This window comes from Impatiens glandulifera, chromosome 1 (assembly GCF_907164915.1).
Source record: "Impatiens glandulifera chromosome 1, dImpGla2.1, whole genome shotgun sequence".
NCBI classification, from domain to species: domain Eukaryota; kingdom Viridiplantae; phylum Streptophyta; class Magnoliopsida; order Ericales; family Balsaminaceae; genus Impatiens; species Impatiens glandulifera.
In genome coordinates this window covers 135,931,211-135,943,161 of record NC_061862.1, presented here as the reverse complement: position 1 = coordinate 135,943,161, position 11,951 = coordinate 135,931,211, and the positions used below count along the sequence as shown (strand labels likewise).

The 11,951-nt window shown below is 33.3% G+C and overlaps 1 non-coding gene across 1 annotated transcript; it reads right to left on the bottom strand.

Moving 5' to 3' along the window:
- Positions 1–281: 281 nt before the first annotated feature.
- On the bottom strand, positions 282–354 carry TRNAE-CUC. The gene has a single exon. It is a non-coding gene; the product is annotated as a tRNA-Glu (tRNA).
- Positions 355–11,951: the final 11,597 nt, after the last annotated feature.

The following is an 11,951-nucleotide window of genomic DNA, read 5'->3' as shown; positions in this document are numbered from 1 at the left end:
GAATTTTGAAAATTTGAAAATCTTTTTGATTCAAATAAATTTTCTGAAATTTTTATCCCCTTGGACAGTGAGCTTAACGATGATATTTTATTGTTTAATTTGGTTATCTTGCGAATTCAAGAGTTTCACACTGAATAGTATAATTCAAAATGAAATTATTTTTGGAAAAAAAATTAGAAATTACAACATCCTAAATAACTTATACTTTTTCTATTGTAAGTTTTAGTTTGACAATTGTAACCAAAAGCAACCTTACTTGTACACAGTTTTTTCAAAATATATTCCGTTGCCGGGAATTGAACCCGGGTCTTTCGGGTGAGAGCCGAATATCCTAACCAACTAGACTACAACGGATTTGTGAAATATTTTAATCCATATAATTAACTTTAAGTCTAAATTGGACTATTTTGATGGTCTCAAATTATAGAACTCATTATTTGAAATAAAACTTAAGTAATTCCTCATTCTCTTAAAAAAACTCACTAAAAAGAGAAAAGAAAATGATGAGTCAGGATCATACTTATTTTGTCTTACCATATTTTTCGTTGACCTCTATTACGTTTACAAAGTGTAACAATAATTTGTGCATTGGTTGTGCCGAACAACCGAGAGACATTTGTTGATTTCGGAGATGTGGTTGGTTAATTTGACAGGAATCACTTGGTTAGGAATGGTCTAAGGTAGTGATTTATGAACGACAACAGTACATGTGCACGAGATTAGACAAGCGTATCACAACATTATGGGTGTGGTGGATGAGGTTCCAAGTAGGGTTTTGGTTTGGAGTCGCTTATAGAACAAATGTTAGCGTCACAATTATGCTAGGAGGGAGAGACGTTATTGCCTTCTTAAGGAGAAGGAGGATAAGATGAACGAGTCGAAAACTCAATAAGAATTTATTCGTGTTAAAAATAGAGAAGGGTAATATGAGGCATTTTCAATCTCCTAGAGAAATATTTTGGCACAAGATCATATCTAGCACAAGTAGTGAGCATTGTGAGCATATTTATGGTACATCTAGGGATGGAACACTAACAAGATATGAAAAAGATATTCAAGTAGCTACGAGGAACATCTAATGTTGGTCTCAAACATGAAGGTGATACATAGTGTCTGATTTCTATTTATTTAGATTTTAATTGTGCTGAAGATGTTAATAATAGAAGATTTATGGTTGGTTATGTATTTACTCTTGAGGGTACGATTATTAGTTTGAAGGTAACTCTATAACCTACTATGACTTTGTCTACAACATAAAACATAAACAGAGTACATGGTATTAACAGAAACCGCTAATGTGAGAATGTGTTAAAAGGACTAGTTAGTGATATGGGTTTACATCAGGATCATGCAAATTTCTTCTATGACAGTTAGAGTGTTATATGCTTAGCAAATGATTAGGTTAATCATGAACAAACTAATCATATTGACGTGATGTATCATTTCCTAAGGGTGAGAGGAGGATAAAGGTGAAAAATGTAGTAAATGCTAACAATCTTGCTGATATGTTCACCAAGTCGGTTCCTCATAGAAAGTTCCAATATTGTTTGGACTTGTTTAACATCATAAACCGTTAAGTTGTCATAGGGACAATTCTAGAAAAGAGAGAAGGAGATAAAAATATGGGCATTAACTGTTGAGTTATGGAGCTTATACTTATAATAAATTTTACATTGTTAATTAGAGTTTATTGGGTTTTTTTTTGGTTTTGGGCTTGAGCCTGACCAAAGTTATTTAGGTTTATTACCTGAATGTTTACCCTATAAATATGTGATTATTAAGGGTTTACATTGTTAAGACTTAATTCTAGAGAGATAAAGTGTGAGGCAAAACTCTGTATTCCTATTTCTTTTTCATAGTAAATCTGGTGGTGGCTGAAGTGGATGTAGCTCAATTTGAGTGAACCACTATAAATCTGTGTGTTTTTGTGTTCTTTTTTCTTGTGTTTTTAAAGATTGTTTTCAAGCAGGTCGGATTTGGGAGATACAAATCCTAACAACTGATATCAGAGCAGCTAGGCTAGATCTGAGCATTGAAACAATGGCAAGTGATAATAGTATAGGATATGGGATTGGAAGATTTGATGGGACTATTATGCCTTCTGGAGAATACAAATTGAAGATTATCTCTATGGAAAGAAGTTTCGTGTTCCTTTGAGTGAGAAACCAGAAAAGATGGATAAAGCTGAATGGAAACTCCTTAATAGACAGGTTTTGGGAGTTGTCCGATTGACGCTAGCCAAGACAATTGCTCACAATGTAGCAAAGGAGAAGACCATCATGGGTCTAATGAAAGCTCTTTCTGATATGTTTGAGAAACCATCTGCTAACAATAAGGTACACTTAATGAAAAGACTTTTTTACTTAAGAATGGTTGATGGTACTTCTGTCACTACTCATTTGAATGAATTCAATACAATTTTGAATCAATTGCTATCTGTTGAGATTGATTTTTGGGATGAAGTTAGTGCCCTGATTTTGTTAGAATCTCTACCAAATAGCTGGGAACCTACGAGGGAAGCAATTAGTAATTCAGTTGGAAATGCTAAACTGAAATTTGTTTAAGTTAGAGATCGTATTCTTGCTGAAGAGGTTCGTAAAATTGATTCTGGTGAAACGTTCAAAGGTTCTACTCTGAATGTGAAAAACAAGGGCAAAATTAATGATAGAAATTTTGACCGAGGTAAGAGCAGATCTATGTCGAGGAGCAAGAGGAGTCAGTCCAAGTCTGGGCGGACATTTGAGTGCTGGAATTGTGGTAAATATAGTCATTTGAAGAGGAACTGCAAAGCATCGAAGAAAAACGGTGATGATAAAAATGATGCAGCCAACGTTGTTACAGAATCTGTCACTGATGCGTTACTTCTGTTTGTTGATAGCCCGATAGATTCATGGGATTTAGACTCAGGAGCGTCTTTCCACACCACTGCTCACAAAGAATTAATGGAGAATTATGTGGCTAGAAACTATGGGAAAGTTTATCTCGCAGATGGTGAGCCACTGGATATTGTTGGCATTGGTGACATCAAATTGAAGATGGCAAATGGTTCTGTTTGGAAGATTAATAAGGTGAGACACATTCCAAGTTTAATGCGCAATCTGATTTCTGTTACACAACTTGATGAAGAAGGTCACAATTTCAGTTGTGGAAATGGTGCGTGGAAGGTGACTAAATGAGCAATTATTGTTGCTCGAGGTCATAAAACTGGAACGTTATACACGACTTTAACGTGCAGAGAAACAGTTGCTGTTGTAGTTGATGACTCGAAGAATAGTGAGTTGTGGCATTGCAGGTTGGGCCATGTGAGTGAAAAGGGGATGAAAATTCTTTTGAAGAATGGACAAATTCCAGAACTGAAGTCTGTTGAACATCAGTTATGTGAAAATTGCATTCTTGGAAAATAGAAACGGATGAGTTTCTTAAAGATTTGGAAGAAGCTCAAGAAAGAAAGTCTAGAGTTGGTACACACTGATGTGTGGGGACCTGCACCTGTTTCTTCTATTGGCGGTTCACAAGACTACGTGACGTTTATAGATGATTCAACAAGAAAGGTATGGGTATATTTTATGAAGCACAAGTCTGAAGTATTTGTTATTTTCAAGAAATGGAAAGCTTTGGTTGAAAATGAAACAAATTAGAAAGTTAAGTGCTTGAAATCCGACAACGGAGGTGAATATATCAATTTAGATTTCAAAGAGTATTGTGATGTGAATGGAATCAGTATGGTGAAGACTGTTCCTCGAACTCCTCAAGAGAATGGAGTAGCTGAACGAATGAATCGAACATTGAACGAGCGTGCTAGAAGCATGAGATTGCATGTAGGGCTGCCTAAAACCTTCTGGGCAGAAGCTATTAATATTGTTGCATATTTGATAAACAAGGGACCCTCTGTTCCTCTTGAATTCAGAATTTATGAAGAAGCTTGGAGCAATAAAAAGGTAAACCTTTCTTATTTGAAAGTGTTTGGTTGTTTATCATATGTTCATATTAATGAATGTGATAGGAGCAAGCTTGATCCAAAGTCTAATAAATGTTTTTTCATTAGTTATGGTGATATTGAGTTTGGTTATCGTTTCTGGGATAATCAAAATCGGAAGATCATTCGTAGCAGAAATGTTATCTTCAATGAACAGGTTCTCTACAAAGATTGTGTTGGGAAGACATCAGATGGTGATTCCAAATTAGAAGAGACTGGTACAGTCGATTTGAGAGAATTTTCAACTAAATATATACCGACTGTCGAAGAAGACCAGTGTGTTGTTGAAGATAAAATCGTTGAAAACGTGGCCCCAAAGGTAAATCAGCAAACACCGGTTATACAGTTGAGAAGATCGTCAAGGAATCGAAAACCAGTTGAGAGGTGGTCTCCATCTCTGAACTATATTTTATTGGCAGATAGAGGTGAACTTGAATGTTATGAGAAAGCAATACAATCTGATGAATCGATTAAGTGGGAGTCTACTATGAAAGATGAGATGGACTCTTTGATGTTGAATCAGACTTGGGAGCTCACTAAACTACCAAAGAGAAAGAAAGCACTTCACAGCAAATGGATCTTCAGGATTAAAGAAGAACATGATAAAACCATAAGGTACAAGGCAAGGTTGGTTGTGAAAGGATTTCAACAGAAAGAAGGTATTGACTATAATGAAATCTTCTCTCCAGTAGTTAAATTGATGACAATCAGACTATTTTGAGTTTGGTTGTGAAAGAAGACTTTCATCTTCAACAAATGGATGTCAAAACTGCTTTTCTTCATGGTGATTTAGATGAAGAGATTTATATGCGACAACTAGAAGGATTTAAAATCAAAGGAAAAGATGAGCTTGTGTGTAAGTTTCAGAAGAGTCTGTATGGTTTAAAACAGGCTCCAAGGCAATGGTACAAGAAGTTCGATAACTTCATGAAAAGTAACAATTTTCTAAGGTGTGAAGCTGATCATTGTTGTTATATCAAGAGATTTGATAAATCGTACATGATTATGCTCCTCTACGTTGATGACATGTTGATTGTTGGAGCAAGCTTGTATGAGATTAACAAGCTCAAGAAAGAGTTGTCTGAAAAGTTTGCAATGAAGGATTTGGGTGCTACTAAACAAATCATTGGGATGAGAATTTTTAGGGATGAAGAAGTTCTCAAGCTTTCACAAGAAGAATATGTGAAGAAAGTTCTTAGCAGGTTCAACTTGTATGATGCAAAACCAGTTACTACCCCCTTAGCTAGTCACTTTAGACTATCTAAAGATCAGTCGCCTTCAACAGAGGAGGAGAAAAATTACATGGCAATTGTTCTGTATGCCTCTACCATTGGTTGTATTATGTATGCGATGGTTTGCACAAGACCATACATAGCACATGCAGTGGGAGTTGTTAGCAGATTCATGAGCAATCCGGGTAGACAACATTGGGAAGCAGTAAAGTGGATACTATGATACTTAAGAGGAAGTACGAGTCTCGCTTTATGTTTTCGAAAGTCTAATATGGGTTTAGAAGGATATGTTGATGCTGACAATGGTGGTGATGTTGATAGTAGGAAGAGCACAACAAGGTACATTTATACTCTGGGAGGTACTACAATTAGTTGGGTTTCAAAATTGCAAAAGATTGTTGTTATTTCTAGTTGTGAGGCAGAGTATGTTGTTGTGACAGAAGCTGCTAGGGAGATGATGTAGTTACAACCCTTTTTGCGAGAATTGGGTCAAGACTGCGAGGGAAGTGTGTTGCGATGCGACAGTCAGATTGCCATTCATTTGGCAAAGAATCCTGTTTATCATGGCATGACAAAGCATATACATGTTCGTTATCATTTCATCCGATCAGCTTTAAAAGATGGAGTATTAGCTCTTGAGAAGATTCCCGGGAGTGAGAATCCAGCTGATATGTTGACGAAATTTGTGACAAATGAGAAACTGAAGTTGTGTGCAACTTCAATTGGTCTTCTTCGTTAAGACATTGGATGGAAAGCCGCCACCGATCGAGAGATGATGAAGTTAGTCTCCAAGTGGGAGATTGTTGAGTTATGGAGCCTACACTTATAATAAATTCTACATTGTTAATTAGAGTTTATTGGGTTTTTTTTTTTTGGGCTTGGGCCTGACCAAAGTTATTTAGGTTTATTACCTAAATGTTTACCCTATAAATATGTGATTATTAAGGGTTTACATTGTTAAGACTGAATTCTAGAGAGATAAAGTGTAAGGCAAAAACTCTGTATTCTTTCATCTTCTTCATAGTAAATCTGGTGGTGGTTGAAGTGAATGTAGCTCAATTTGAGTGAACCACTATAAATCTGTGTGTTCTTGTGTTCTTTTTTCTTGTGTTTTTACAGATTGTTTTAAAGCAGGTCGGATTTGGGAGATACAAATCTTAACATTAACTAATACATTTGGGACATTTGACATTGATTAATGTATTTGAATATATGGATATTGACTAATGCATCTGTATATCTGGACATTGACTACTGCAGCAGCTGAGAGATTTGAAAGAATTCAAGTCAATATGGAGATTTGTTAAATATACTTTAATATTTGGGTTTTCTTAATGGTTGACTCAATTCTCTATTTGTTAAGGTTATGTATTAGGGTTTTAGAGGACTGTATCCCAGTGTTATATAAACTTGTGTTATAATCCTAGTTTTTTTTTTATTATTTTTTTTTTGTCTTCTCAATAAAATTCTCTTTAAGGACAGTCTCTTGGTCTTCTCTATCAGATTTGTTCCCTATTAGAATGATGACGATGTTCTTGTCTGTGTGGCATGTAATTCTTCAAGCCAGCATGGTATGTGGTCAAATGTTTGTCATTTTGTTATGTCATGTACCAACAACACTCTATAATATGCACGTGTAACTACTATGTATCTGTTTAACATATGTATAGCCATGAAAATAAAAGAAACAAAGTTAAGCTCTTGATCTACCATTTTATTAATCAAATCATTAAAGTCTTGTTCCATGAAGATTTGCAACAAACGTATTCAAGTGCGGCTTTGGAAAAGTAGTTTACAACATTTGTCAGGAACAGAATGCAAGAGTCTATGGCAGAACCCGCAGGAGTGTTGAAGAATTATGGAAAGACATTGTATCGGATTGTGGCGCACTTGCGGGAACGTGGAGAAAAAATCTAATTACGGAGCAAAACTGGAATATCAGCAAAAATTAGAATTTACCGTTTAATGAAATCATAAGAAACGAAAACATTGTAATCAGTTAGTTCATTTACGTTTTTAGTTTTTTAGCTTTATTCAGAATGTTACGACTTCAAAATCATTCTAGGCTTGTTTAGAATGATCTCTAAAACTCATGAATTTTTTTCCCGTTTTTTGGAATTTTTAATAAAATAACGCTAAGTCGTTTTTCCAAAAAAAAAAATCTAAATGAACCCAAAATTCAATCACATTCTAAAATCAATCAATGTACTATAATATACTCTATTATTTCAAAAAAATATATATATTACTTTTTCATTATATATTTATAATACCCCTAATTTCTTTTAACCCACATAACTCACTTTTCGATAACTTATAAAGAATAAGGTAATTTTTTTTAGAACGCTGGGTTCCGATTCTTGTTTGGAGTGCGACTAATTACCGTAGGTTAAATATATAGCTCGCAAATACACTTAATCATGCACAAAACTTATCGCATGACGGGCTCGAATCCAGAACTTCAGGGAGGTCGAGGATATTCACTAACAACAACAATATGGGATAAAGAACAAGATAATTTAGTATTATCCAAATAGCCTAGATTGAACAAGGCCAAAATAACTTTTTTATTCCATCATCTATCCATCCATATATTAATCAAATTATTCAAATCATTATAAAAATATTAAAATACTTTTCTTTATTTTATAATTTTCAAATAATCTAAGTCTGGTCTTTTCACCTACAATTACAATACACACAAAGTAGTAGTACCCAATTATATCTCATATCCCTTATTTCAATTTGAACAAAAATCACAAAGTTCTTGTGAAGAAACCAACTGAACTAGCCATTATCTGGAACTCTAGATGAAATTAAGCAAAAAAAAAAAAAAGTCAAACCAACTAAAGTTCTTTAAACATATTGAAGATTTCCAAGAAAGAGAAGCTAAATAGTTGTTTTGAAGCAGGATTGTCAAACAGCTGTGCCTGTGATAGAACTTCTATGTGATTAAAATGAATATATGTTAAATGTTGGTCCATAATCCATATTAGTACCCTAAAGGGCCTAAACACACAAAGAATGACGAACTACATTTATGCAAAACAAATAGCCAATCAAGTAACAAGAATGAAGTCGTGCACATTTAGTGCGAATCTGCTGTACAGAATGATGTTCAGATCTAATCAATTGACAATTCATAATGATAATCTAACCCATCAAAGCATCTATCACACATACATGATCCATATCGAATCGCGACATCTCATATACATGTGAGATCTTTTTCCTCCATAAAAACTCGGATTGAATTGGTAAATATCTGTCAGTTAATCTAACTACGTACTTCCTTTCATGAAAGCTTGGTCATGGGTTATACATTTCTTTGTATGTGCTTTTCAATTGATTCTCATAAAAAGCAAAAGCAGATAAAACTACAGTAAAAAGTGATTCATAAAGCCGGAAAGCAAGGAGAAAAAGCTAGATCAGAAAGTTATCCAATCCATAGACACTTGTACTGTGATCATATATATACCTGGTACCGTTTACTAAAATAAAGCTCAAAACTATCAGGCCCTAAAAACATTTGGGCTTTTATGTTTGTTTTTCATGACTTAAGAATTATGCATGGTCTTCATATAGAATGACTTAAAAATGTTTAAGTAATCAAAGTGGGAGATTATTTGTTATTCATGAACTAATTTGAGTTTTAAGTTAAGGGTTTGACAAAGATTATATTATTATTTTCTTAATTAATTTAAAATTAGGTTCATAATTTTGAGAATTGCTTAAAACATAATTTATGTAGCTTACCAATTTTGTCTTTTGTTTTGTTGTCTTTTCATAGTTATAAATTAGTCATAATATTTTTTTTTTTTGTTCTTAATCCTTCCTTTTTATCTAAATCTTTTAATTATATTCAATAATAATTTTTTTATTTTTTAAAAGGTTTATGCAAGTTCATTAATAATAATAATAATAATAATTTCATAAAATATTATACGATGTTGAACAACTATTTGGATCATATTTGATCCATCCCGATAATGTTTGATCAAAATCAAAATTTTAAAATAGTTGAAAATTTTGAGTTCTTGAATTAATTCAAATGAATAGTCAGTGTTCATATTTTTGTACCAATCAAGTATATGAAGTATAAAGAAGCTATTGGAAAACTTCTTACACTTCAAAACATCTTTAAAATCAAAAGCCCGTTTTTTTGCCATAAACTATTTTGAATGAATTGATCATCACTCATGTCGATTGATATCATGGGATGATGTTCAAATGTTTCTAAGAGCTTTGTAAAGCTTCCTAGGCCCTTGGATCAAAGAATCCAAGCCTCCATCAAAATTTTAAAACCTGCAATTTTGATGTTCTTGAGGATCGAGAGGTCCGACTAGGACCGAAAAATTTAACATAGGACCGATAAATCCGATCGAGGCTTTTTAGCTAGGACCAAGAGGTCCGACCAAGGATTTTTATATCCGACTGATAAGTCAGACCTAGGACCGAGGAGTCTCGCACCCGACCGAGAACTTTCAAACCTAGGATTGATGACTTCCACTCAGGAGTTAGGACCAAGAACTCCGACCAAGAAGTTAGACCAAAGACCGAAGAGTCTCGCACTCGATCGAGAACTCCAAAACCCAGGACCGATGACTTTCACCTAGGACCGAGAGGACCTAGCACCCCAACTAAGGGACTTTCGCACCTCAACCAAGGATCCTGAACCCAAACCGAGGGATTCTCCAACTAGGACTGAGGGCTTTTTAGCCCCGACCGATAAAACGAACCCAAGACCTAGGACACCGGTCTTAAGGCCTATTTGGTTCCTCTTTTAAAATTCTGAAATTATTTTTGTAATTTTGGAGCCTCGTACCATTTTCTAAAAATCATGCAAAATTAGAATATGATTTCAAATATTTTTGGGACATTTCCACACAAAATATTTTGATAAAGGCTTGTTTGAGACTTATGTTTAAATCCTAATGTTTTTAAAAACTAATATTTTTCATGCATTTTCCTCCCTAGTCAACGTCATCTGTAACAGGTATCAGCATTTAAATAATTGTTGTTACAATTTTTTTAATACGCACAAACCTACGCATGTCTAGGACCGGAAGAATAATTAGTTAAAATAAAACGTTATACAACTGATTTTTAAAAGTCAAAATTATAAGTAGAGACCGTTTTTAAAACGGGTACATAGGATGAAGCGCGAAAACCCTTTCTCGAGTATCACCAAACTACGAACGGAAAGAAACTCTAGCTAAAAATACGTTTATACACGTATGCCTTCTTTTTTATTAGTTTTTAAAAATTAATTGACGACTCTATTTTAAATAAATAATCCTTTAAACTAATTTAAACAACGAATTTAAAAAAAAAATCAATTGTAATTTAATCATTGCAAATCCAAAGATTATTTAAATTTTAACCCAATTTACTTATTTTTAATTAATTTTAAAATTGTTAGGAATTATTTAAAATTTTAAAAGAATATTTTATTTTAAAAAAATTCTTATCACGCAAACCGAGGTTGAAATTCTAGAATATCGAGAGTTTGCCACCAAACCAAAAGGATTTTTGGGTGGTTACAACTTCGAACCAGTCAACCCATTGAGCTAAGTTTTGCTTCTCTTGCATCAGATCTTCATACCCGAGTCGGGCCCGAACCTCATAGAGCCTTTCAATCAGCCTGAGCCTACTCTCAAGCACTCGAAGTAGAAATCTCTACCCAGACATGTTTCCTGAGCTCAATCTCCATCAAGCCTGCTCTTAAGCCTTGTTTGTTTCTTCTTTTACCATTTTAAGTAATTTTCTTTTTTAAATATTTAAAATTATTTTCTAAAATTTTAAAAAAAAAAAATTAGAATATTTGTTTTAATCCAAATAAATAATTTAACCATTTAAAACTCGTTTATAATATTTTCTCAATTTTCTTAAACTTTCCGAACTCATAATCAAGTTCTACAACTTAAAAAGTTTTGAAAAATTTTCTAGATAATTCTTATATAATTATACAACACTTATAATTCCACACCAACCCTTAGACATATGCTTACTTTAGATGTATACTTAGATTTTAATCTTAAGTGAAGTGTAATAATCGTCACGTTTCAAAAGGTTAATTGTTTCAGAGTAGATACCGTTCTTTTGGACAGGCGTGTGTCATCGCGTCGAAACACTTTTTCACGCGTCACCAAACACCGAACCCACTAATAAAATTTTAAAATTATTTTATTTCATAGTTTTTTAAATAACAAATTAGGTGGCGACTCTTAATTTACAAGTATGTCTTCGATAAAACTTGTTTTCAAACATACTCGATTCAAGCTTACAATTTCGGTTCTTTCATTTCTTTATTTCTGGGATTCGAGAAGAATGTAAGGCATGAAATTTCACCATTCGAGTCAAGTATTTCTTAATACTTTTCTAAGAAATGGTCAATTTTATTGGCGTACAACTGCAATTAAATATATATATATATATATAAGACTAAAAATATTGTCAATAAACATGTTGTCAAGACGTTATTATCTCTAAAATCTGGAGTATCCTCAATTTCCCTAGTAGCGTTGGGTATAACTTTGAATTTGTCCTTTTAAATATTAATTTTACAATTATTTAAGGTTCATTAAATTTTACGAAAAACATTTAGTTAGTGTATATATATTACTTGATCATTTAAAAGACAATCATGAATTTATTTATTCTTGTAAAAAAAATATTCCAAGTTGATCAAGAAAGAATAATCAAATTAATGTTGTTTTATCTTAGAAAAAAAACCAATGTTT